Source organism: Natrix helvetica (genome assembly GCF_964273705.1).
Source record: "Natrix helvetica genome assembly, chromosome: 6".
Lineage (NCBI taxonomy): Eukaryota > Metazoa > Chordata > Lepidosauria > Squamata > Natricidae > Natrix > Natrix helvetica.
The window spans coordinates 36,279,156-36,306,132 of NC_138553.1; the positions used below are offsets into that span (position 1 = coordinate 36,279,156).

At 36.9% G+C, this 26,977-nt stretch overlaps 1 long non-coding RNA gene across 1 annotated transcript in view; it reads left to right on the top strand.

The window, feature by feature from the left end:
* Positions 1-26,977, top strand: part of LOC309394739 — a 46,595-nt gene that overhangs the window by 2,047 nt on the left and 17,571 nt on the right. The window contains exon 2 of the long non-coding RNA XR_014175781.1: positions 6,139-6,228. This is a non-coding gene — a long non-coding RNA (uncharacterized lncRNA). The remainder of the gene's footprint in view (positions 1-6,138; positions 6,229-26,977) is intronic.

The following is a 26,977-nucleotide window of genomic DNA, read 5'->3' on the forward strand; positions in this document are numbered from 1 at the left end:
TCCTCCATGTCAACTGTCAACTGTACATATTTAATTTTATTGTATCTTGTTATATTTTGTATGAACTGTACACCACCCCGAGTCCCTTACGGGAGAGGGGGCGGTCTAGAAGCATTAAATAATAATAATAATAATAATAATAATAATAATAATAATAATAATAATAATAATAATAATAATAATAATAATAATAATACACCCAAAATTCTTACCTGACAGCTTAAATGCCACATAAGTGGACCATACCAAGATTAGAACCGCGGCACAAACAATATAGCTGCTTAATTTTTCCAATTGTGGGTGGGTGGAATTGCTTCTAAAATCTTCAGAAAAATTACACCACCCTAATATATTATTTGAGAATCATATGAAACCACTTTTTTAAGTCAAAATGAAACTAGATTTGCTTCCTGCAACATTTTCCCTTTTGATAAAAAGTTTGCAACAAAAGTTAGTGTACTATTCTATATTCTGAAAAAATGGGATTAAAACCTTTTTAAAAGCTAAGAGAGTATTTAATTTAACTGCACGCATGTTGGAATATCCTATCCTTAAAGTGCCTGTGATAGATGACTGTGTTCATTCTTTATCTTTTTGACAATCCCTTCTGGTCCCTTATGATGGCCTAATCAAGACATTCCTGGACTCTGTAAACTAGTGCATCATTACAGTATCATAAAGAATATTACCGTATATACTTGAGTATAAGCCGAATTTTTCAGCCCACTTTTTGGGCTGAAAAATCCACTTCGGCTTATACTCCAGTGAACAAAAAAAAAATGTGGCTCTTTAAACATTTTAATGCGGCTCTTCTGTGTGCCGGGCGCCTGCTTCCCTCCCTCCTCTCGGGCTTCGGAGGGAAGCTTCTGCATAACCCCGGCGAGTGACAAGTCTCCCAGGCTGTAATTTGCCGAGCTGTACGCGCGCGCCTGTTTTCCACGGCGTGGAGCAGCGGCGAGATTCTGGGCGGTGAGCGATGATTCCGGGGGCCATCAGTGGGGGGGGCAGGGTCCCCCCTCGCGTTCCTCATCTTCCCGGATGGCCCCTGGAATCATCGCTCGCCACGCAGAATCTCGCCGCTGCTCCATGCCGTGGAAAACAGGCGCGCGCGTACAGCTCGGCAAATTACAGCCTGGGAGACTTGTCACTCGCCGGGGTTATGCAGAAGCTTCCCTCCGAAGCCCGAGAGGAGGGAGGGAAGCGGGCGCCCAGCACACAGAAGAGCCGCATTAAAATGTTTAAAGAGCCACATTTTTTTTTTGTAAAAAATGGAAAACAGGCGCGTGTGCACAGCTCGGCAAATTAAAGCCTGGGAGACTTGTTGTCACTCGCCTTTGCAGAAGCTTCCCTCCGAAGCGTTCCGAGGGAGGGCTGTAAACTTCCCTCCGAAGTCTTGGGATGTTCTGAGGAGCCCCCCAAGGCAAAACGCCGCTGCCAGGTAGTTAAAAGTATGTCTCTGATTCGTCTCTGTCAGTCTCTCTCTGATTCCCTCTCTCTCTCCCTCTCTCTGTTCCTCTGTCTGTCTGTCTCTCTCACACACACACACACCTTTAGCAATTTTATTGTTATCTACCTGTATTTTTATTTTTGAAATTTACCGTGAGCTGCTGCATTTCCCAGCCTCGGCTTATACTCGAGTCAGTAACTTTTTCCAGTTTTGGGGGGTAAAATTAGGGGTCTCGGCTTATACTCGAGTCGGCTTATACTCAAGTATATACGGTATTCAGAAGGTTTTCACCAGTTTCAACCTAATTAGATCTGTTAACATTTCTCCAAATAAAGCCATGTGTTTTAATTTATTAGCATGTTCTCAGATGTCATTAAACAAAAATTATGATGTAACTATACTTTTAGAATGAAATGCTTTAACTTTGAGTGTTTTTCAGAAAAATATATGATCAATTTAAGTTAGAAGAAGGAGAAACAAACATAAATTCCCATAGCAAGAGTTCTTACAATTCTCTAGGATTCATTTTGCTTTCTGGCTTGCTTGAAATGATTTGGTTTGCACAAAAGCTAAGGAACATGTTTTTTTTCACGCATAATCAGTTGGTATTTGCAGATGATATTTAAGGTTGCAGTTATAGCATTCCCTTCAACTAACTCATTAGTGTTATCTATGATGATTTGTTTATAGTTATATAGTTTTGATGTATTAGTAAGAAATCATTTAGATGTAGAAATATCTCCCTCCCTCCCCTCTCTCTGTTTGTGTGTGAAGTATACCAAGAAAATACTCAGCTTGTATCAGCTTCATTTAATAGTTGCTATATAAATCTTGGAGCATATTTATTACCACACATTTCATTTCTATGTATTTAAAATAGTAGTTTTCCTACTATAACATTTAAAGAAATTAACATTGAATGGAGAGTTGCTAGACAAGAACTATGATAATTCAGTTAGTTCTTAGATATAAATTATTTTAAATACCAACTTACGTTCTACATTATTGGTACAGTTCTGAAATCAGTATATATTTCATTAGGACCTAAGCAAGTTTGCTGTTCATTGGTTTGCAGCCTATATCAGTTAGATGGGAGGCAAAACTACTGACCAAAATATCCATCGTAAAGAAATATGAAAAAAAAATCAAAATTCAGTTAGAACAGTATATGACAATTGCTAATCTGGAATCCCCCAGCCACTGGGTGTTATAATCGTGCAGATGCTAGTGAGGTTGTTCTAATATTACAGATTCTGAAAAAGATAGCAAAAGCCAGTTTGGCCAACGTCTGACATTATATAATTTATTATAAGCCTCAAATTACTGCAACAAATTACTTTTTAAGTATTGTTTTCATAGAAATAGAGTTAGGCAGTGTACAAATTACAACAGTAATAGTGGTAAACATTATTTATTAGCGTCATTTGAAAATAATTTGGGGAAAAAATTACCGACAGCTTTTGTTTATCAAATTTTCCTGCAATATTGACCTTTAACATGATAAAGATATGTTGAAAAAAAACCTTTCAGTTGGTAGTTTATTAGCTCCAGTGAGATTTCTGTTTATCTGAAAACTCATTAGAAATCTCACAGGTGGAGGTAGAGTTTTCAACCGCCCACCTTGGGTGGATAGAATTTTCAGTCACCACCATGGGTGGGTAGAGTTTTCAGCCACCCACCTTGCTCTAGGCACAAATCTACATCTCAAAGATCTTTAGATATAATATATAATGCTGTAGAGCAGTGTTTCTCAAACTTGGCGACTTTAAGTCCTGTGGACTTCAACTCCCAGAATCCCCCAGCCAGCATAGCTGGCTGGGGAATTCTGGGAGTTGAAGTCCACAGGGCTTAAAGTCGCCAAGTTTGAGAAACACTGCTGTAAAGAAAGCGATGTTTTTATAACATTGTTTTGTCTGCAATTTTAATACTGACAATTGTTTGTTTCCCCGGGTTCCCTTTCTCTATTCTTATCTAGAAGCAAAAGCTGAAAACCTCAGATATCAGAAAAATAAAATGTAACATATTTAAAACAAAATAAAATAAAAAGATGTTTCATAAAAATGTGTGGTTTGTACTCTTTGATTGCCTCAAAGTTATCAAGTTGTCTGTTAGTTCATTCACACCTACCTTGTAATTTGTTCCGTTGAGGTTACTGATTGGAAAGGCCATATGTGTAGAATATCTTCACTGTAGAGAAAATCAGACATCCAAGATCTTGCTCTTCTACCATCACCCTGCCCTTTATAGTTAGTGCTGTCATCATCTTCTGATATGGTCTGAACACAACATGAATTATAAATGTAGCAAGATCTTTACCATTTAAAACAAACGTTTTATTGGCTTTTTCCCAACATACTACACCTCTTTAGGAAGCTCTTAAAAGCCATTTAATTTTCCTTCAAAAAGTCAATTTTCTTCTTGGTTAATAGATTACAATGGTGTTCACGAAAGAGCAAAACAAATATAAGAAACCAAATCATTTTTAGATTTGTATTTATGGCTCAGAGATTTGCTTCTATATTTTCAAAAGGATGCATTGCCAATTTCATATCACTAGGCTTGAAAAACATCCCCAATTCTTAGTAATATTGGTCCAGTTAAAAAACATAACCAACTTCAGTAACTAGATGATTTTAGCAAGCCATCCTTTCTTCTAACTTTATTATCCAATTTCATGTTGTAATCTTCAAAAAATGTAGATCAAAAACCAGTAATCTTCACTTTTAGTTAGACTTTTACAATGATACATCTAAAGTTAAGGTGCATAATAATACTTTATTTAAAATAATAGGTTGCCTATCACATGTCTAGACACAATCCCTTCATGTGGACATAAAATCTACTTCAACAACCTGTAAGTCCACCTTTACATATGTCTCTCAAATTTCCTATATTTCTAATAATCATTAACGAAACAAACCTGATTTTTCCATTGTACAATATTTAATAATGCATATCTATATTTTTAAAAGTTCAGAGTTATCCTATTGGATTGAAAACAAAAAAGGTATATTTAAATGGCAATGATAGTAACCAGCTTACCATCGTTTTCTTTCAGCCTGAGTTTGTAGTTGTAGAGAACAGGAAACTGATCAGATATACTACTGCATCCTGGCTTTACTAAGTGTTTCATCAAGGACTGAAAAAACAAAACCTAAATGCCAGCACTGCTTAGCCTTTCCCAGGCCAGGGATGCTGCATTACCTCAAAGCACAGCAATCTTCTGAGACTCATCCAGGGAATCTAGCTGACTGACGTCCAAGCAGGTCCAGGAAGAGCTGTTGCTGCAGCTGTTACCTTTATATGTTGATCCCTAACACTTTCTTTGCGCCATGAAGGTTTTATCCCTTCCGCATTTATCTCTTGGATTGAAGTCAGAAGGTTACAGATTTTCAATATGAGATCAAAGGCAGACATGTAATAGAGAAAATGTTTTCTCAGTTGTATTCGATCTCTCTTGAGTTAGTACTTTTCTGGAAATCATACTGGTGTTCCAAAGGTATAAACCCTAAAGTGTCAGTGATTAACACACACAAACAAACAAACATATATACATTATGCTGTGTATATACGCTGTGTAGTTTAAACAAATAAGACAGTACTGCCATCTCCTACATGCCTTTTCGCTTATTCTGCCTTCTCTCTCTGGAGAACCAGTAATACTCTTTGAAAAAGAAAGCGCTTAATAAAACTATGGCCAGACTGCTAACACTTGGCATTTGCTATAACAAATCAGAAATGATAGCATCGTACAGATTTATGAATATTTTGCTTCCACAGTCACAAACATCAGACATTGACTTTGTAAAAAAAGCCTTTTAGAATCTCCCTGCTGTTTCCATAGTGATCTCTTTTTTTCTCTTATCACAGATTGGCTGAAGTAGTGCTACACTTTGTGCATTAAAATGCTTATGCTCACAACTACTAATGGGATAGCCCTGGAACTACCATCAAAAACAGAACAATACCTTTGCAAAAAGCATCCATAACATTTTCTCATTTTAGACAGAACAGTAAAGCAAAATCTGATCATGTCAAACAAAAACATGCACTCAAGTGTATCTTCTACCAAAAGCTAGGCCTTCGTGGCCAAATATAGCTATCAGCAATGCGTATCATATTAAAGTTTAGGTGTCCTTTTCCTATACACACAAGCTCTTTTAATCTTAGCCACATTTACAATGTTTATTTGAGTTTGGTTTTTGTTTGCTTTTGATAAGTTTTTTTTTAAAAAACTCTATTTAAGAAATGAATAATAGAACAATTTGGGGATATGACCATTGGGTCTTGGAATGCAAACCTTTATAAAAGTAAAATATAAACAAGAGTTCTTTTAAAAACTTTGAAAAACTAATATCTGTTATAGAGATCTTCATATTTCCACCCCAAAATATAATATATAAAGCTTTACAAGAGCTTTAAGTTAGTATAATGAATATTCTGAATGTATTGTAAATATATTAGACTTCCTGAGGAATGTGATATAGTAGTATATGAATTCCAGGCATATTTTGTAATGTCCTTAAGGACATTTTGTTTTAGATTATCTTATTAGAAATAATTTAAAATATGATCAATTGATTGCAAAATGCTCCTATAGCTGACCATTGATTTACCACAACATTTAAAAATAAAATTGCTTATTTACTGTAAAAATTAGTTAATATATTATTCATCTTAATTGTTTTCAGATGGCTAAGTGAGCAATTGAATTATCCTTATGTTTTCAAAAGAAGGAAATATGCAGGTTGATATCAGATGGCCAAAAATCAAACTAAATGGTAAGTTTAGATATACAATAAATGATTCAACTTCTAATAAGAATAAATAATATATTTTTCATTTTTCTTCTGGAATACCTTTTAGACTTCAGAAATTTCTTAAGATGATTCAACCATCAGAGTAAAAAAGGGTTAAACATAATTTTGCAGAAAATAAAACCGATGAGATGTAATAGCTGTTTAAAGTTTCCATCAGAGCCACTTTAGAGTAGTGACTAAAGAATGTTTCATATGGAAACCTTGAATACACAGTTCGAATTTTCAATCAAAAAGCTCCAAAAAGATTCTCTCCCTTTATCTTCAGATTTATTGTGAAGTAAATATTTGCACCAAAAGTAAAACTGTTGAACAATAGAAGATACTATTGTCTATATATTCATGTTTTCCTTGGTTTTTAAGCCATAATTCTCTTGTCCCACAGCATGGAGAATTTATTGATGTATAAACCAGAACATAATACAGGAGTCATAATTTACTGTGTTCATATTTTTGATTCAAGGGGTAGATGCGTAAGTAAACCTAGCAGATCTGTGTTGCAAATATTCAGTTTATTCAAAATGATGATAAGTTAATAATAATAATGGCAACAGCCATCTACATTTATTGAAGGATAGACTTGGTAGCCCTATAATCATCTAGTCTAGTGGTAGGCAACCTGGTTCCTACCGCCCACTAGTGGGCGTTCCAGCTTTCATGGTGGGTGGTAGGGGTTTGCTGTAACTCTACTTTATAAATTTTATAAAGTAAAGTTACTTCCCTACTTTATAAATCACCATTACTGTGGAACCGGTGGGCGGTTAGAAAATTTTACTACTAACAGATACAAAAGTGGGCGGTAGGTATAAAAAGGTTGGCTACCCCTGATCTAGTCTCTAATATAAGACTATATAACCAACAAGTATGACTATGTCTAAATATCAGCATTTTGCAGCAATGGTATTCTACTGTGTCCCTCTATGGAAGCAAAAATTGGAAGTAGGATAAGAAGAATATTGAGGCTTTTGAACTTGGTTGTTGGAAAAGCATACTATGGATGCCCAAGCAAAGTAACAAATGGATTATCAAGCAAATCAACCCATAATTCTTATTAAAGACACAAATGATAAGCTTCAAATAATCCTACTATAGACATATTATGCAGAGAACTAGCTCTCTGGAGAAGGCTCAAATACTGAGAAAGGTGGATATAAAGTGAAGAGGACAACCAGCAGCAAGGTAGATAGGCTAAATCCCTTTCTGGGAGAGGGGCGGTCTAAAAATCTAAGAAATAATAAATAATAAATAAATAAATAAATAAATAATAAATAAATAAATAAATAAATAAATAAATAAATAAATAAATAAATAAATAAATAAATAAATAAATAAATAAATAAATAAATAAATAAATAAATAAATAAATAAATAAATAAATAAATAAATAAATAAATAAATAAATAAATAAATTACAGATTATTGGAAGCACTGAAATATCAAGTTAGGGAAAAACGTATGTAGTCGCTACCATCAACACCAGAAGTGGTATTCAGCAGGTTCTGACCAGTTCTGGAAAACCGGTAGCGGAAATTTTGAATAGTTTGGAGAACCGGCAAATACCACCTCTGACTGGCCCTGCCCCCACCCCAGCTGATTGTGAAGAAATGGGGATTTTGCAGTATCCTTCCCCTGCCATACTCACCAAGCCCAGTAAAAAATGTTGAATCCCACCACTGATCAACAATCTTATTTTTCTCCTAATGTAGAGCTTTAGTTTTGGTGGTAATTGTGAAGGTGAGCCCTTTCTTTTGGTCTGACTGAACTATCTCAGAAAACTTTTGTCTTTTATATCCAGAGCTTTAAATTAGCTCCAGCTGCATAGCCATTTATTTAGTTTGCCTTCTTTTGTTAGCATGTATTCAAGTATCCAGTATTCCAATTGGCTTATACATTGGAAGAATTGCCTTCCTCCTCCTTGGGTTCTCTTCCTGCCTTCTTTGTTCTTGTGCAACTATTTCTACTGTTTTCTTTCTTCCACAAACATCTCCTTTTGTTGCCATCATGAAGTCCTCTATTTGGATATATCTATATGTTCTTCACTGGTCTCCATCGTTATTCTCCTTCAAAAGTAGGAAAGTTCCATACTGACATAGTCAAGCATGGCCGAAAACCTAATTCTGCAAGTAAGTTATTTTCCACGGCGGGGGGGGGGGAACCCTAATGTACAGCACATTTTTCCTATCTCACCATCCACTTGGAACATGTATTGATTTTGTTTTCAATCTCTCCTTAGTTGTCCTTTCTTGAGATTTAATCTCTGCAAGCAACATATTTTCCATAAACCAGGGGTGTCCAAACTTGGGAACTTTAAGACTTGTGGACTTCAACTCCCAGAATTCCCCAGCCAGCCATGCTGGCTGGGGAATTCTGGGAGTTGAAGTCTACAAGTCTTAAAGTTCCCAAGTTTGGACACCCCTGCCATAAACATTTAAAATGAAGATGCTTAAGTCATAATACCAAGACGTGATGTATATATTATACACAACATGGACACTTTTTATGATAGTCGTATTCTGGATCCTTCATAACCTTCTATTACAAAATCTTTCAAAAGTCATGTATAAGCCAATGTATTTCATGTTTGCAAAATGGGAAGCTTCCCAATAGCACATGTTATGCCAGACAAAAATAGTAACAATGATTCCTCTTTCTCCCCTGGCTCCATTTTTGTTGTTATTCAATCTTATCAAAATACAAAAGTTGTAAAAAAAAAAAAACCACAGTGCTTTATTTGTCAGGCATGTTCAATCATGATTGGCATTCAATGAGTAACTATAGTTTACTGTTTCTACTGCCATCTGTATGTTTGGCTTTACGTAGCATACATATTTATTTGTGGGGAAAAAATCAAGAAATGTTGAAATGTATGCCAGATTATCATTGCCAAAGCGTGCGTAGTCTGGAAATTGTACAATAGATCCATTCCTGGCTCTACATATAAATGAAATAAAAAGCAGCTCTATTTATATTCAAATAAAGGGTAAAGGCACATAGAAAATTGCATAAAAAGAATTCCACCTCTCAATAGGAAGATAGCCACGATAGCACTATAGCACTTGGTACAAAATGCAACTGCACAGATAAATAAATGGTGTCAGCTAAATTGCACCTATAACATCACTAGTCCATGAGCTGCACTCTATGGTTGCCTGTGCATTTCTAGGTGCAATTCAAGATGCTGGTTGTCACTTTTAAAGCCCTATATGAGTATGGCTTACACCACAGAAAACTTTACCTCTACTTGTCTGACTAGTAGAAAATATATTTTTTTCCAGATTTTTTTTTATTTTTTATTCTCTTACATAGCATTTTAAGTATACATTCACATAGTTGTTATTCTTCTATACATTTATCATTCTTATACCTTTATTACTTCATTTAATAGGTTATAGTATACAATTGGGGTTGCTTTATTTACCATCCCTTCTTCCTGTTGTAACACCACCTCATTTTCCTTTTCTTTTCTCCTTCCCTCCCTTCTCTACTTTCTTCCTTCTTCCTCTCCTTCCCCTTCCTTCTTCCCTTGCCTTTCTCCCGCTCCTCCTCTTCCCCTTCCTACACTCTTTCCTTCTCTTCCTCTCCCTTCCATCCTCCTCTCCTTGCCTCTTTCTTCTTTCCCCCATCTTCCTTTCATGTTCTCCTCCTTTCTCGCTTTCTTTTCTATTATTGTAGGTGTCTCTTTCTGGCCTCAGTTTATATTTCTTTGGGATGGTATTTCCGCAGACCCAAATATAATTTGATATAATTTCTTATTCCCTTACCTTCGCTAATCTATCCTAGCTATATTTTACTCCCCTTTGTATCTCACTTTTGCCGTATACTTATACATTTCATATTTTCTTTTCTGTTTTCCCCTTCTTCCCCCACCTTTTCCATTTAACAGGCCTCGTCTGGGTTCTATATCAAGAGATTCCTTTAGGTACACAACAGTCCTATGATGCCTTAGCATGTCCAGGAGGAGGAAGGGCACTGGATTGTTAAATAGAGGCTATACTTCTACAATGTAAGCTGCTTTTGAAAATCCCAAGTTTCAGCTACAGCTTGCTACATAGCATGGATGGCTACTGCTTGACAAAAGCAGTTCTTTGAAGCTTTCAAGGTTCGTTATAACAGGGAAGCTGTAGACAGGGGAGTATGGTTTTAAGGAACTAACATCCACAATAGGAACATCATCCAGAAACATCTATCTCAATCTAAAACAAAGGACTATGGCTACATAGGGCCAAACAAGTTTATTTTGCTATAAAATGAAGGAAAATCTTATTGGTGGCAATAAAGTTCTAAGCAGAACTTTATCTCTATCTCATCATCAACAAATAAACCAACCATGGAATTGCAAAAGAAGACCAATCCACTTGCAAAAGGCTTCCTTCAGCCTGCATCTTCTAGTTTAATATGCTATAATAATGCTTCATAATAAAAGATGAACTCTTTCTTGCAGCAGCATCTTCACCATCATTGTCCCCCTCATCTTCCTTCCTCCTTTTCATTTTCCTCCTCTTCTTCTGTCTTATTTGAAATACTTTGAAAACTGAAACTTTGGAGACTGGTCACTGTTCATAAGATGTGCACTGATTCCAGATATATTACTAGGAACAGTCATTGATTCTTAACCCTTCTTGTTATATGTCAAAATGTTTGCATCAAACCATTTATTTATTAGTCTTTTCATGGCTAACTTTTTCCTTTATTATCATGCAATAACTTTATATATCTAAGAAAATGGCCTGCAACCTTTTACAATTTGTGACACCATTTTAATAATATTGATAGCATGTTGTCAAGGAAAACATATGTTTCACATATTGACCTTGTATTTCACATGCCATTTTAGGGTGATAAAAATATTTTCTGCACTTTTTAACAATAGATATATAAACATTTACCCGCTTATTGAGTGTGAGTACTGCATTCTGCCAATAACAATTTTCATTACCTATTGTTATACAAATTACTAACAAGAACGTAGTGCATTTTAATACTTGTCTGATAAAATGCCAAAGATGTGGCCTATGATAAATGTAAGACTTGTGCTTGGCAAAAAAAAAGCCAGGCAATGCCACCAAAATGATGTATATAATAAGTTATTCCATTGCCCATCAATAGCTATTCTGTTCTTATACAGTATTGAACAAAAGCTTTCATTTCTGCAATCTCTCCTATATTCCACAAGCAAAAAGGGGAGCATGTGATAAGAAGTTGAATACTTCGCCATACCTTGAAGGCATCTATAACTTGCTGATAGAAAAAATGTTCTCCCTCTGCCCCCCTCTCTCTAACACACACACACTCACACACACAGAATACACACTTACTGTAATCATAAATAGCAATTCCGTTCAATTTGTTATATAAATTATCTACTTATGTCATTCTAAGATAAAAGTAGATCAATGTACTTACTGCAATTCTGTTATTATTCTAAATGAGATAGCTACTTTAGCTGTAAATTATATTTGCATTTTACATGCATCTTCCATTCAAATAATAGACTAAATAGTTAGCATATAATACGGGTGCAAATCAGTAAAATGTTTATCATACCACAAACATTGGCTTTCCTATATTAACAATGCTGTAATAATTTGAAAATATTAACTACACAAGCAAAATATACTCATTATCTCCAATATGATCACAAACAGACAAATGCCCTGGCTTTAAATTGCTTTTCAAAGCTGATTTTCTATTTTTATAATCAATTTTCTAAGTAAAGTGCATCTATCATTATGAAAAGGCATTATGAAAGTCATGCACATATTTCTGTCTCCTTATGACAGTGATGGAGAAAGGAACAACTCGTTTCAGCCGACAGTAAGCAGCTGGTATTCTTAGATAAGAAAATCATTGCACATGGACAAGCTTCCAATATTATGCAAAAATAAAGCAGGCAGAAAAGATGTCTCAGCAGTTGGTCCTTTTGTTCAGGCAGCATAATTTATAATCCATATCCATAATATAACTTAATTATCAACTTACACTTACAATAGCTGGCAATATAACATCCCATGCTGTCAACATATATTGGTGCCACTGTATTCAACTTTAAGATTACTAGTTGAATTGTAAATATGTGGAGTAATTCAAGCACATGTATGGCCATTGGAGGAGTTAGAAAAATTTCACTTGTATTCTGTAGATCAGGATGTATGTCTATATGCATCCATCCTTGTGTAAAGTGAGATGAAATTTACAGCAACCGGTATACACAACTTACCTAGGAAGGAAAGGTATACAAGCTGCCCATGTGTTTAGTTTTTCTTTTTTGTCACTATAGAAGTAAATCCAGGTAGATGATCAATACGAAGAATGAGTCCAAGCAAAATATAGAATGGTCTATAATTAATCTGTGAATCTAGGTCCTCACACTGAAAAATCCTAAATCTATAAAAAACATTTATGCATATGAGTTTAAACAATTAGAAAAGAAATAAGTTATATTAAGTCTTCAACATAGCGTCTTCACAAAGCAAAGGAAAAGTGGCTCTGTCATTTCATGATGTTATCACAGCCTCTCTGTGACCCTCCCTCAGCCACTAAAAATAATTTCTAAAAGTATGATGCATTTATCTTCCAAATGATAGCTCTATTGTATGATTATCAGATTATCTCAATTAAGCAACAAATATTGTCATCAAAAGCTCATAGCCTTCCAATTCCAAATCCCATACCACTGGCTATAAAAGCCAATGGTTCAGTAACATCAGTAGGACACAGGATTCCTACTCTAAAATCATCACATTTGTTTTTTTACATAATTTCACTAAAGTTTACAGATTCAAAGATAAAAACTAATGCAAACTGAGAAAAATATTAAAATTAAAGTGAAAAAGAAAAATACGTGATTTCATTTTTTATTTGTTTCCTATCAAAAACTTTACCATATGTTTAACATGTTTGCAAATCCAAGATAAAAAAAGTTATCCAAGTAACTGTTCTTATTTGTAATTTGTACATTCCTTTCAATTATAAAGACACATCCAGTTTCATTTGTAAACCCAATGTTACATCTTTTTCCATATCGTTCTTGTAACCTGTCCTTTTCAATTCCACATTCAAAACAGCCTCTGTCTCTTCCTCTTCTATTACCACTTTTAAATACACTTTTATAATAGTAGACAGTCTTAAAGTTAACTACCAAGAACCATCACATCTCGACAATCCTAAATCCAGTTGAGCTACTTCTGTCGAGTTCTCTGGCTACATGAAACAAAACAGAAAACCTAGAACTAACTCAATCATAGACCTTAGAGAGATTACAAAATTCAAATCCGCCTCCAAACAAAAATTTTGTTTTGTATTATTTATCTTTTTGTTTATACGATTTTTATCTTTTATAATTGCAAGCCACCCAGAGCTCTCCTGAAGTTAGATGGGCAGCCAATAAATTTTATAAATAAATAAACTCTTCTGTCTTAAAAAGTAAACCAGAATTTAATAGGTTTTCACTCTTGCCTGCAGTTTTCTTCACTTTTTCTTTATCCATCCAGAACCTTCTATTGTGCATACCGATTTCCTCAATTCATATTGAAGACAGTTTCAAAATCGTTACACCTGGGTGTGGTTTTCTCCACTATTAGACACTGAATTGAAACAGGTAATCTCTGATTTATTCTGGGCCATTTCAATTTTTTGATGTGCCAAATTGATCCCAAACCGAATCTTGTGGTCAGTGAACATTCCTAGTTTTTTTCAAAGTGAATTGATTTTGTAAATACATACCTGCACACTCTCTTTCACACACACACATACATACATATCCATATTTTAGACAGCCTGGGCCCCACTGAGTCATCATTTCAGAGGTATTTCCTACCTAAACAAACAGAATGACCAAAGGCAAGTAAAGCAACAGGAACAGGAACAAATTCTGACTTTCTGCCAGCTTCCCCATTGAGTTTCCCTGTGGGGATCTGGCAGGGACCAACAGAAATCTCCCTTCCCAATAGGCAAGCAAATGACTGCTGCTTGGTGTGGGAGGGAGTAAGTAATTGCAAAAAAACTGTCGCAGAATGTTGAAAATGAAGTTCACATGACCACAACAGCAGGCCTGCAGGCAGTAGCCGGCAGTATTTATGAAGAGCCACAACTTCTCCAAAGTTGATTCCCTTGGGAATCATGAGTCCCAAATTTTGAACACATCATGTAAGTTAGATCATTTGAGGTTAAAAAAATTGTTGTCCTATGATGCACCATTTTTCCCAGTTAAAGGTCATGACAATGAAAGTTTAAGAGCATATAGATAGCAGCATGTAGAATTAGGAATCACCGTAGTATATAGAATTAGGAATCACCATAGTAAGATAGGGAGCAGTGGTATGTTGGAAGGATTTGTCATAATGTTTGGATCTATACAGAATAAAGCAATCACTGATTTAACTTTAAGACTGAATAATTCAAATGCAGTATGATGGTCTTTCTGCTCGGTATGCAGTTCCATGTTTAAATAAAGATCCTTGAACTTAGTTTTCTAAACATTTTACTATTTCTAAATAAGGCATCAAGTTTTATGTAGAAAATTAGAGCACAATAGTCTCTGTGTTTATATCTTGTAATTAGCGACTGTGTTAACATAGCTCAGGAGGATGCTAAGCATACGTGGGCTGTGGGAAGCAAAAGAGAGGGCAGAGAACGAGATCAGGAAGCAAAACTGATTAGTGAAGCATAGATATAATGTTATGATTTAACTGCTTATTTCCATTTTTTTCATTGAGGAATAGGCAGCCTAGCTCATTGAACTCATTTCCATTTCCATTTCAAAAATCTCACACTAATTTAACTTCAGCTTTACCACTGTGTCTAGAACATTCACATATAAGGCAAATGCAGATAATGTTCACACTGTTTTAAATTATCCATCATGTAATATGATACCATGTTAATTGACATTTTGTTTTAAAATGTTATTTCTAAACATACTTGGGGGGGGGACACCCAATAAAACATAGCTATCCTTTGGCATTGTAAACCTCCAAATCTATGCTGGTTAATAATTATTTTATTTTTAAAAAATACAGGGAAGGGAGGGAAATATCCTGAAAAAATAGCTAAAATAGATAACCAAATACTTGGTGCATGGATGTCAGGAAGTAGCAATATCAGAAAACTGTGTAAGAAGACTTTATTGCCCCATCCAAGGGCAGAGTCCTTTTTCATGTACAGGTGACAAAAAAACCCTTGATAAAATGAACGCACGAGAAATTAATGCTGGAAGCAATAATATACAAAGAGAAATAGGAAAAATGACTACAATGCTTATAGTCAGGTTAGGAAATTTAAGAGAATTAAGCAGTCTTTTGCAACCAATGGGCCCATTTGGAATTTTGAAGAACTTTGTAGCAGGCTTTTAGGAAATGACTTTCATGACTAGGCTTATCTAAGCATTAAACAGTTCCTAATGATAAATAGACAACCTTAAAATATCTTTATATCAAAAAGCAAATGGCTGAGGCTCATCATTGCCACTCCATCTAACCTTCATTGTCTGCTTTCTACCACACCAGCTTTTCTTTATCATTTTTAAGGCAATTTTTACATATTATCCAATGACATACAAGCAGATTTCTTTTCTAAAAACTCCGGGGGGGGGGGTGAAAATATTTTTATACATAATGTTTATGCTAAATTTGTTTTTAGCAAAATGCCATCCTACAGTTTTATTTCATAATTAAAAGAGTCTTCTAAAAATTAGAATCCAAAAATAGGACAATGGTATTGACAAAAGTTACACTACTTTCTTATACACTCCTTTAAGCATAGATTGAACAAGTAACCGTGTACTCTGAGATCCATGGGAAGCTAGCAGTAAAAGTCAAATGATTTCATTACAAAGGGTATCAAAGTCTGTCTCAAGAGATAGAAAGATACCCATCTCCTCACTGTAAATCTTACATTGTACTTCAAAAACATACCACAATGGAGAATTTATGTTATTGCATAGATCCATATACATCCTTTCACAGATATGTGAAAATGTAAATAGATGACTGGTTGCCAACTTGTGGTCTATGAGTATATCACAGATATTGCATAGAATGTCAGTGCCTTTTTTTAAAAAGCCCAAATAGTTATAAGATCACCCAATCCCACAAGATTAAAACTTGGGCAGTTTATTAGACTATTTGTAAGAGTTTTGTGAATGTTATCTAGGAGTGTTATAAACACAGTGCTGCTGCTTCAATTTGCATGATGGACTGCAAATGCTTTGAATCATGGTGTAAAGGAAAAGATTGGAAACCATATTATTGCAAGGTAAATATTCAAAATGTATTTCAATTAGAAAATGAGCAGCACAACACTTCTGTTTGGAACACAAATTATCATGGATGCAAAAAATGCAGAGCTATACCCAGATTTAAGAAGAGGGTGCTTGGATAAGATGCACTCAGTGCTTTTCCCCCAAGTGTTGTTACTGTTCCTATGCTCCATTTATTTGAGCTCTTGAACACTCAGAATAAAAAAAGAAGAGTAAAGACTGTTGTCCATGCTCTTCATCCCTACTTTTGTCTATCCACTCAAACGGGGTAATGAAGAAAGGCAAGGCAGGGTCCAGAAGTTTGGCATGGAGCTCTGTTATTTATAAAATCCCAAGAATAGCATCAAATATCAGTCATAAAAGCAACCTCATGATTGTTTCATAAATCATCTGGTGATTGAATTATCACATATGATCCATTGAGGAGAAATCGATGAAAATGTTCTTCAGAGGGTTTATTGTTAGTTAAACAAATCTATACGGGTAAGAAAGGATTGTCCTCTTGGTAATTACACTGAGTAAATCCTGAGTAGAGCTGCAGACTGGACAGGGAAGTCCAAAGAATATCCTGGAAGAAGGCAATGGAAGTCAGCTTCCATATCGTTGCTAAGCAAACAATGGAATGTGACCATATAATTACTAGGATTTGGGTTCAATGTAAGTGAAGCTATTACTAAGTGCAATTAAGTGGAATTTACTTAAGTAATTATATTTAATCTCCAAGTTACAAGTATTCCCTCCTTTCATATAACAGGATAATTTAAGGCACAGCTAATTAAAAGCACCAAACTTTAAGTAACAATCTGTTGTATTGTATATAACAAATGTTTTTTGTATTTAAAAATAACAAAAGATGTGAGAAGGAACAACTGTCATGGGATATTCTAACAATTGTGATTCATTTCAAATGGAATCCCTTATTAAAGGCTTTTGAGTAAATTGAGTAATAATGGGATAAGTAGATCTGTCCCTTTATAAATTGCTAACTGATTAGAAAACAGAATGCAATGATTAGGAGTAAATGAGTGATTTTTCTCAATGGAGAGAAGAAAGAACTTGAGTTCTTACAGAAACTGTGTTTTTAAGACTAATGATTTTTAGGTTATTCATATATTATCTTGACTGAAGGGTAGGGGGCAAGCTGGTCAAATAAAGATGATATCAAACTATTCACAGTGGTTGAAATAAATCATAAGAGCCAGATGGCAAATGCAATTCAAGTGAAGTTAGTGGAAAATGATACACAGTGAAACTAAAAAAATATATCTAACTTTACATATGCATTGATGGAGTCTGAGCTATGTGTAAGTAAGTACATGGGAGAAAATAATTCAAAACTATAGCAGGTAGCTCAGTGAACATGTTGTCTCATTGTCTGGCAGCTTGTGAAAAAGGCAAATTCCATACGAAGGTTATGAACCTTAAAGGGACTGAAAGTAAAGTTGGCATCATCATAATGCCTTTAAACAAATCTGGATCTACAACTAGCAACTGAAGGTGGAAAGGAATCAGGTTAGAAAATTATATATGAAGAAATGAACAGTAAAAGATGTGAAGGTTCCCTTTAAATCTGCAAATGTAAAAACATGTTCCCCAACAATGTATCAACTATATCCTTTGGGGTGATGAACTTAATTTAGTTTCCAAACTGACAGAATTCAGCTTCCTTAAATTTCTAATACAACTGTTGGTTTTGAAATAGCTTTTTCTGGTTCCGTTCCCACTGTACCTTCAGGGTGATATATGCTTATTCTTAGGAGTTTGGGATGTGTTTTATGTTTTATATCCCATTTGTACATGATTTTATCTAATAATGACACCAGTGGAAGCATCTATTCTTACTAATAGTTTAGTTCAGTTTTCCATGAATATAAGTAAGTGTGTGTGTGTGTGTGTGTGTGTGTGTGTGTGTGTGTAAACCTCTGCATAAACCTTTACATTTGTTTCTGTGCAGAAAAAGATGCATCAGTTTCAATTATTAACAAGCATGCAACCAGATCCACTCTTAGAAAATTCAGGATTAAAGTGCTTTATTTTCTTAATAGAAAACTTTGTTTGCAATCTTTCCTGTTTATTTCAGTGAGGTCCCATTGAAGTGGGACTAGCTTTTGAGAAGATGGCCTTAGGGTCTTGTCTTTGATGGAGTCAGAATTTCATCCATCATTGAGTTCAGTATTGAAAATTATATTTTTCTCTGTTTCCATTTGATTGCCCTTTCACTTCATTTGCATTTAGACAAGCATGGATGGAAGCACCCATACTGTGAATATGAATAACATCTCCAGCAACAGACAGGAATTAAAATATGTCATTAGCTTTGATAGTTGTCCTAGTTGTAAAGATGTACACTGTATCTATTCATTAATGAGCTTATGTACCTTTTAGGGAAGAGTCTAATTAAAATCCTTAGGTTATGTTCATCAAAACAGTCTTACTGTGTTTTTCAGAGTAAGAAAACCTACACCATTTAATGAATAGAGCACTTAATTTCAATGGAATGAGCTGATTCAAATGTAATTTCAATATCCTATACATTTAAATATCCTGGATTACATAGTAATGGAATGAATGTAAGATTATCAGGGAGAAAAAAGAAATATTGTTTTTAAATGTTATTAATTCTTAGATTTGCAGCTTCAACTTCTTATGATTTGTCATTACCGGGTTCATAAACATTATGAATAAACATTTCAGTTTTAAAGTATAAATAAAAGTATGAATAAACATTTCAGGTTTTTTTCTCCTCTAGCCAGTCACTATATAGGACTGTATTAAATTCTATGTAAGCAGTTAGTTCTTAAAATCTAAGTCCATCCTATTATTTTTTTCAGTGCAGAAACAAAGTAGGTATGTTTGAGAATCATTTCAGAGATTTAATTTTTAAATGTGTTTCACTTGTTCTTCCCAGTCTTATAATACAGTCTTTGCACTGATTTAAAACTAACAAAAATGTATGGTACTACATATGGACTCATTGTGAATGTCATAAAGGATTTTATAAATGCAACAATGCTCTCATTCCTTGACTGAGTAAGGATTTTTCTCTCATTTTAGAGTAACCAAAACTGGGTTTATGCCCGTACTTTCCTGAATTCACCCAAATTTGTTTGTTCTAAAATCAAACAAAGGTTTGAGACTTCTTAGTAGTTTAATAAAAGTTTTTTTTAGAAATACTATAAAGTAGTTACAGTTTCTCATTAAGCTCCAAAATGATTTCACAAGTAGTCTTTGACTTATGACCATTTGTTTAAGTTACAACAGCCCTAAAAAGTGTTTGGTCTTTGCAATTGTAACCATCACAACATCTTCATGGTCACTTAAGGCTCTTGGCACCCAGTATCTATTCACAATGTTGCAGCATCCCGGGATTATGTGATCACAATTTGTGACTTTCCAATAAGTAAAATCAATGAGGGATGATTGAGTGATCTGCTTGACTGCAGCAGAAAAGATAGTAAAATATGACATGACCATTTCACAATCACATCACTTAGCAATGAAAATTCTGGTTCCAATTGTGGCTGTAAGTCAAGGATCATCTATAATTCTTAATTACTCACCTTCTAACTTTCAGCAGCTTTTCAGATGTAAGATTTTGTTTTCAATATCTGATACCTTTTAGCTACACTAGTGAAATTGTAAATGAACTTAGGATGTGTAACAGTATAGATCATTTACTCATTATAAATATAAATAGTCTACCTACGAAGTACCTACAAAACTATTCAGCTGAACTTCATTGCGGTTTCTCCCCCCCCCCCCCTCATTTTAAATTCCAATGGGAAAGGTTGCACCAGTTCCAGGCTTATGTGATTTTGGTTCTTGGTAGCAAAAAATACTATTGATCAGGTAGATCCAATCTTTAATTTGCTTTGACTTTTGTAGAGAAACCCCCATTTGGTGGAGGAAGAGAAAATCTACCATATAACAACATCCCTTGTATCACAAACCCAGATACTATCTGCTAATTGCCTAAGTTTAGTGTCCTTGTTGTCTTTGTCATTTGGGGCAGGCAGTTCAAGCTAAACCTTTTGCTAAATCATTTGAAAGCCAATCATATTTGATGCGGGGACTGAAGAAAGCATATGGTGTGAAAGAGATATACGGTTGGTCTATATTAATCCAATTCCTACTTTTCATTTTCTATCTATGGTTCTGACAATTCTTCACAAGGAAGGGCCTCAATGCAATTCACAATTCTGCTAAATAATCTTTATTCCCTACCAAACAAGTGTCCATTATATAAACAAATTGGCATTTGCTAGCAAATTGCTATGTGTGGCTGTTGAAAACTTATACTTATTTCTTCTTTGAAGTTATGACACAGCTTGATGTACAATTACTTTTGAAAAGAAAGCAAAATATTAATTTGATGTTGCTTGCATTCCAGATTTTGTTTTATTGCTTCAAGTAACAGGAAAATTCTATCACTATTTAGCTTGCATCATAAACAGAAATCCAATGCCCTCCTATTGTTCACCATGGGAACGGAAAATCAATCCATAATAAGGTATATTTGAAAGGCGCTATCTCATTATACTAAAATTAATAACTTTATTTATTTATTCTATATACAAGGCAATCTAAAACGTGGCATCCAACAATACTACAAAAAGATATGAGCGAGGAATGTTGCAGCTAGCTTAATCTATGATTGATCCCACATTCACGGATGGGGAAAAGAAGGACAGACAGAAAAGAAAATCCATAAAACATCAACTTTTTAATCCTGGTATCAGTAAATTTTGAAAAGAACTTGGTAAGATATGTGTGTGTCTACATGCACGCACACATATACATTCTATATATGTGCATATGTATGTATGTATAAACACACACATTGATTTGTATATATATACACACACACACTGAACTGAAGAGAAATATATATATATATACCATCCATATTTCTCTTCAATTCCTCTTTATCCCATCATATACATTTCTTCAGCCCTCTTTTTTTGTAGATCCAGTAAGAAAGCATTGCCAGATCATCCCCTTGATCACTAATATGTCCCTTTTAATTTTTAAAACATCAGCCAGTTTCTTTTTTATATCTAAGAAAACAGCCTTTTCAAAGGGTCTGTCACAACTGTAAGCAAAACGGCTGATCCCATTATCTTCTAGTGTTCAAACTCATAGAAAACCATTGTCCTGTGATGTCCTCATAAGGAGGAGCTGTCCAGAGGACCTATTGATGATGTTGGTTTCTGGCCCTCTCAGCCAATTTCCAGTAGAATTGTCTATAGGAATAAATTGACTTATTTTATGACTGCCATATTTGCTTTACCACCACAGCATTCACTTAAAAACTGCTGCAAAAAAGTCTGTAAAATGTAGTCAGCTATGTGGCTGTGTCAACTTGTGACCATCATGACTTATGCTGGAAATTACAGGTTCCATTATGGTCATAAGTCAAGGACTACATGTAATAAAGAAATGATTTGTTATTCTGAATTATTTTTATTACAGGAAATTCTACACCAGAAAAAATAATTATTATATACCAACACATATTTTGTTTTCGCACCATAGTATATACGCACCATAGTATATAGTGTTAAGCAGTGACGTGCAGTCAGGTGAGGCAGGTGAGGCACAGCCTCACCACTCTCATCATGGAAAAAAAAAAGTAAAAGGAAAAAGCTGAGCTAGTTGCTGCCTCACCGTGGATGACTCTGCTTAACCTCACTGATGCTCTCCCTCCCCAAGTGTAGTGACTTCCTCCCCAGGCCCCCATTCATTTCTCTCTCTCACACACACAGCTGGATAAAACTATATAAAAATCTAGCCCAGCTTCACTGATTACAAGTTTGAAAAGGCAACGTGGCTCCACCTGCAATCAAACTACACTTGGGGAGGGAGAGCACAAGCGAGCACTGAGGAGACCACAGGAGGAGGCAGGAAGCCAGGCAAAGAGCCATGCTGTAGTACACACACTTCCCCCCAGCCTCTTTCTTTTGGAAGGCTCGGCCTTCCGGCTTCTCTGCCTCTCCTCTCACCCCAGCCTGCCAGCAGGAGGTGATGGGTGGGCTTTATTGTGTTCCAGGCATTTCCCACCCAGACAGCAGGCTGTATTTGCAATGGTGGAGGTGTTTGGGAAAGGCAGCAGGGGAAGGGGGGGGATGGCAGAGGAGCTGCTTTCAAGCCATGGAAAAGATATCCAATCCTGTGGGGGGGGGGTTGTTTGAGAGTGAGTGAGAGAGGGAAGGGGTAGGAGAGATAGTCCAATCCAACTTCTGTGTGTGTGTGTGTGTGTGTGTGTGTTTGAGAGAGGGGGAGGAAGGGAGAGAGTGAGGAAGGAGGGGAAGGAGAAGAAAAAGAAAAAGAAAGAAGGAGCAAAGGAGAAAAACAAATGCTGTCGCTTTAAATTAGAACTGAGCATGCCTGGCTGTGGAATTCTGGGAGTTGAAGTCCACAAGTCTAAAAATATTTGAAACTCAGCACTGTGTCAGTGCCTCACCAGTCATAAACCTCACCGCACGTCACTGGTGTTAAGCATAATTGAATAGGAAAGATGAATATTTTTGACTAAGCAATATGAATAAACAATGCAAAAGCTATTACAAGTTGCCCATGAATATTTTGTTTTCTCTCATCCAGTAATCTTCAACCTCAACATGGATACCTTTTAAAGTAATTTTCCAACTTGATCTGTTTGTATCTTTTGATCGCATTCCTTCTAACCAAAAAGAAAGTAAAAGCAATAGACGTAAAACAACAATAGAAAAAATAGAGATCCTGGAAGAACCAGCAGCAATTAAACTAACTTAGTTACCCATTTATCATAACAAATTTAATATTTGTTAAAATATATTACTAATCCAATATGGAGGAGCATTTTTAACCTTTGTGGTCAATCAAGCATGAAATAGGTTGTCAAAAATACAGTCTGAAATATGAATCACACTGGAAAAAGAACTACAACATGCTTGAAAATACTGATGATAAATTTGTAAGCCTTAAAATTAACTGGATCCCATCATATAAAAATTTCTATCCCATTTTCAGAAGTTGCTGCAATAATATGAAAGAACTTCCCCTCCATTTGAGCTTTAAAAACAAAATTTGCATATATACTGCTTCTCTGCAATAATATATTTGTACAGTAATCCAATGTTAGTTGAAGAGTGAAATATAGAACCAATTATGAATTGGCAGGTTTTGTGCAAAAAGTATAGAGAAAAAGAGCAGTAAGAACCATCCATTTCTCATCTGTAAGAAAAATTCTAAACACAGTTACAAAGGACAGAGGCTTCCCTGTGGTAGCACCTGATTTTTAAATGCTCTCCCAGGGAAATGAAATAGGTTAACTATTTCTGGCTTTTTACAATTCCTTTCAGTTTTAATGCTGGTTGAATATTGTTTATGTCTCTTATTTTGTAGTTTATTATTGTTACGTGTGTCTTTTTATAATATGGTTCACATTCTAAAAAGAGAATGAACTATAGCTTATCAATTTTAAAAAGATATAATAAATGAAAACTCTATTCGTATGATACAAGCCTACAAGACAATAATACATTATAGCTAAAATAAAAATCTGAGGTTTGCTCATTCATGCTTGAAAGCTTTTCTGGTTTTTGTCCTGTTCTTCATTATAGAGAGGCCTAAAATGATGTAGAGGCTGAATGTTGATTGGTTAAATCTTGTTTATCTATAATATTCCCCTGTCATGGTCGGATCACTCACTTCTCCGGCTGGACTTCCCTGGTGCTACCCCCCCGCCGCGAGGAGGCGGAACTGGAAGGTATTAGATGGTTCCGCCCCAAGCGCCTGATGGAACCAGATAGGTTCCAGACGGAGCTTGGGCCACCTCCTGTGGACCTGACCCGCCCCCGAGTGGAGGACCTGGTAGACGCATGGAATAGTGCGACTGCCGGGGCCCTAGACCGGGTGGCGCCTTTGCGGCCTCTCCTGCGGCGACGAACCACCCTGGCCCCTTGGTTTACCGAGGAGCTAAGGGTGATTAAACGCCACAAGAGACGCCTAGAGAGTCGTTGGAGATCCTCCCGTTCCGAATTCGACCGAGCACAGGCACGAGCCTATTTGAGGACGTACCTCGTGGCATTAAGAGCGGCCAAACGTCAACATTGCGCCGCTCTTATTGCGTCCGCAGATAACCGCCCTGCCGCCCTGTTTCGGGTGACTCGCTTCCTCTTGTTTGAGAGACCGCGGGAAGCCCCTTTACAGGGCAGAGCAGAGGAGTTTGGGAAATATCTACAGGACAAAGTCGCTCAAATCCGGATGGGATGGGCCCCTTTCAGTAGTTCAGTAGAGACGCCCGTGGCGAGTCTTGAGGGACCGCTTTGGGAGGAGTTTGACTCGGTTGCCATCGAGGATTTGGACAGGTTGCGTGGACGTCTGCGACCCACCACATGTTTATTGGACCCGTGTCCCTCCTGGCTTGTACTGGCATCCTGGGAGGTTACGCGCGACTGGCTCCTGGGCCTAGTGAACGCCTCGTTGGGTGAGGGGTCTCTACCGGCCGCCTTGAAAGAGGCGGTGGTGAGGCCCCTGCTCAAGAAGCCTTCCCTGGACCCAACGGACCTAGTTAATTATCGTCCAGTCTCCAACCTTCCTTTCTTAGCGAAGGTTGTAGAGAGTGTGGTGGTACAGCAGTTCCCACGTCACCTGGAGGAAAATGATTATCTAGACCCGCGCCAGTCCGGCTTCCGTCCCGGGCACAGCACCGAGACGGCCTTGGTCGCATTGGTTGATGATCTCTGGAGGGCCAGAGATAGGGGTTGTTCCTCTATCCTGGTCCTATTAGATCTCTCGGCGGCGTTCGATACCATCGACCATGGTATCCTGTTGCACCGGCTAGAGGGGTTGGGAGTCAGGGGCACCGTTTTACGGTGGTTTGGCTCCTACCTCTCGGACCGGACGCAACGTGTGTTGGCAGGGGAACAGAGATCGACCCGGAGGCCACTCACATGTGGAGTGCCACAGGGATCGGTGCTCTCGCCTCTCCTGTTCAACACATACATGAAACCGCTGGGCGAGATCATCCGTGGTTTTGGGGTGGGATATCATCTGTATGCTGATGATACTCAGCTATACATTTCCACCCCGAACCACCCCAATGAGGCCGTCAAAATGATGTCCCGGTGTTTGGAGGCCGTACGGGTCTGGATGGATGGCAACCGACTAAAACTCAACCCTTCCAAGACGGAGTGGCTGTGGCTTCCGGCCTCCCGGTTCAACCAGGTGCTTCCATCCCTGGCCATTGGGGGCGTGCAACTAGCCCCCATGGAACAGGTGCGCAATTTGGGCGTCCTCCTAGATGCCCGGCTGTCCATGGATGACCATGTAACAGCCGTGGCAAGGGGGGCGTTCCATCAGGTCCGCCTGATGCGCCAATTGCGCCCCTTATTGGACCGGGATGCCCTACGCACAGTCACCCATGCGCTAGTGACGTCTCGCCTGGACTACTGCAATGCTCTCTACATGGGGCTTCCCTTGAGATGCACTCGGAGACTGCAGTTGGTCCAGAACGCGGCCGCGCGGGTGATTATGGGGAGGACTAGATACTCCCCGGTAACACCTCTCCTGCGCGAGCTGCACTGGCTTCCTGTGGTCTACCGAGTGCGTTTCAAGGTTTTGATTATGATCTTTAAAGCGCTTCATGGCACAGGGCCTAGTTACATGCAGGATCGCATCCTGCCCCACACATCCCTACGACCAATTCGTTCACACAGAGAGGGACTTCTCCGGGTGCCGTCCACCAAACAGTGTCGGGGGGCGACACCCAGGAGCAGAGCCTTCTCTGTGATGGGCCCAGCCCTGTGGAATGACCTCCCCCGTGACATCAGGATCACTTCCGATCTCCGCTCCTTCCGTGTACAGCTGAAGACCCACCTCTTTCAATTATCTGGCCTGGCTCAACCGTAATTTTTTCTCACTCCTCCTGACTGTCTTTTTAAATTTTAAATTTTAATTGTACATTGGGTTTTTTACAATTGGGTATTTTAATGGGGATTTTAACTGTCTAAATGTTGTAATTGGTTACCTCCTCCGTGCATGTGTGTCTCTGTATTTTTGTATGTTTATGTGTTTGTATACATGTTTCTATGTTCTATATGCCCATTGTACGCCGCCCCGAGTCCTGTCTGGAAAGGGAGCGGCTAATAAATTCAAATTTTTATTATTATTATTATTATTATTATTATTATTATTATTATTATTATTATTATTATTATTATTATTATTATTATTATTATTATAACAGGTGATTACAGATAGTCCTCAACTTACAATCATTTGGTTACTGATTGTTCAAAGTTACAGTGGCACTGAAAAAAAGTAACTTATGATGGTTTTCATATTTATGACCATTGCAGCATCCGAATGGTCACATGATCAAAATTCAGACGCTTGGCTGCTGGCTTGTATTTATGATAGCGGAAGAATCCCTGTCATGTGATCACCCTTTGTGACCTTCTGAGAAGAAAAGTC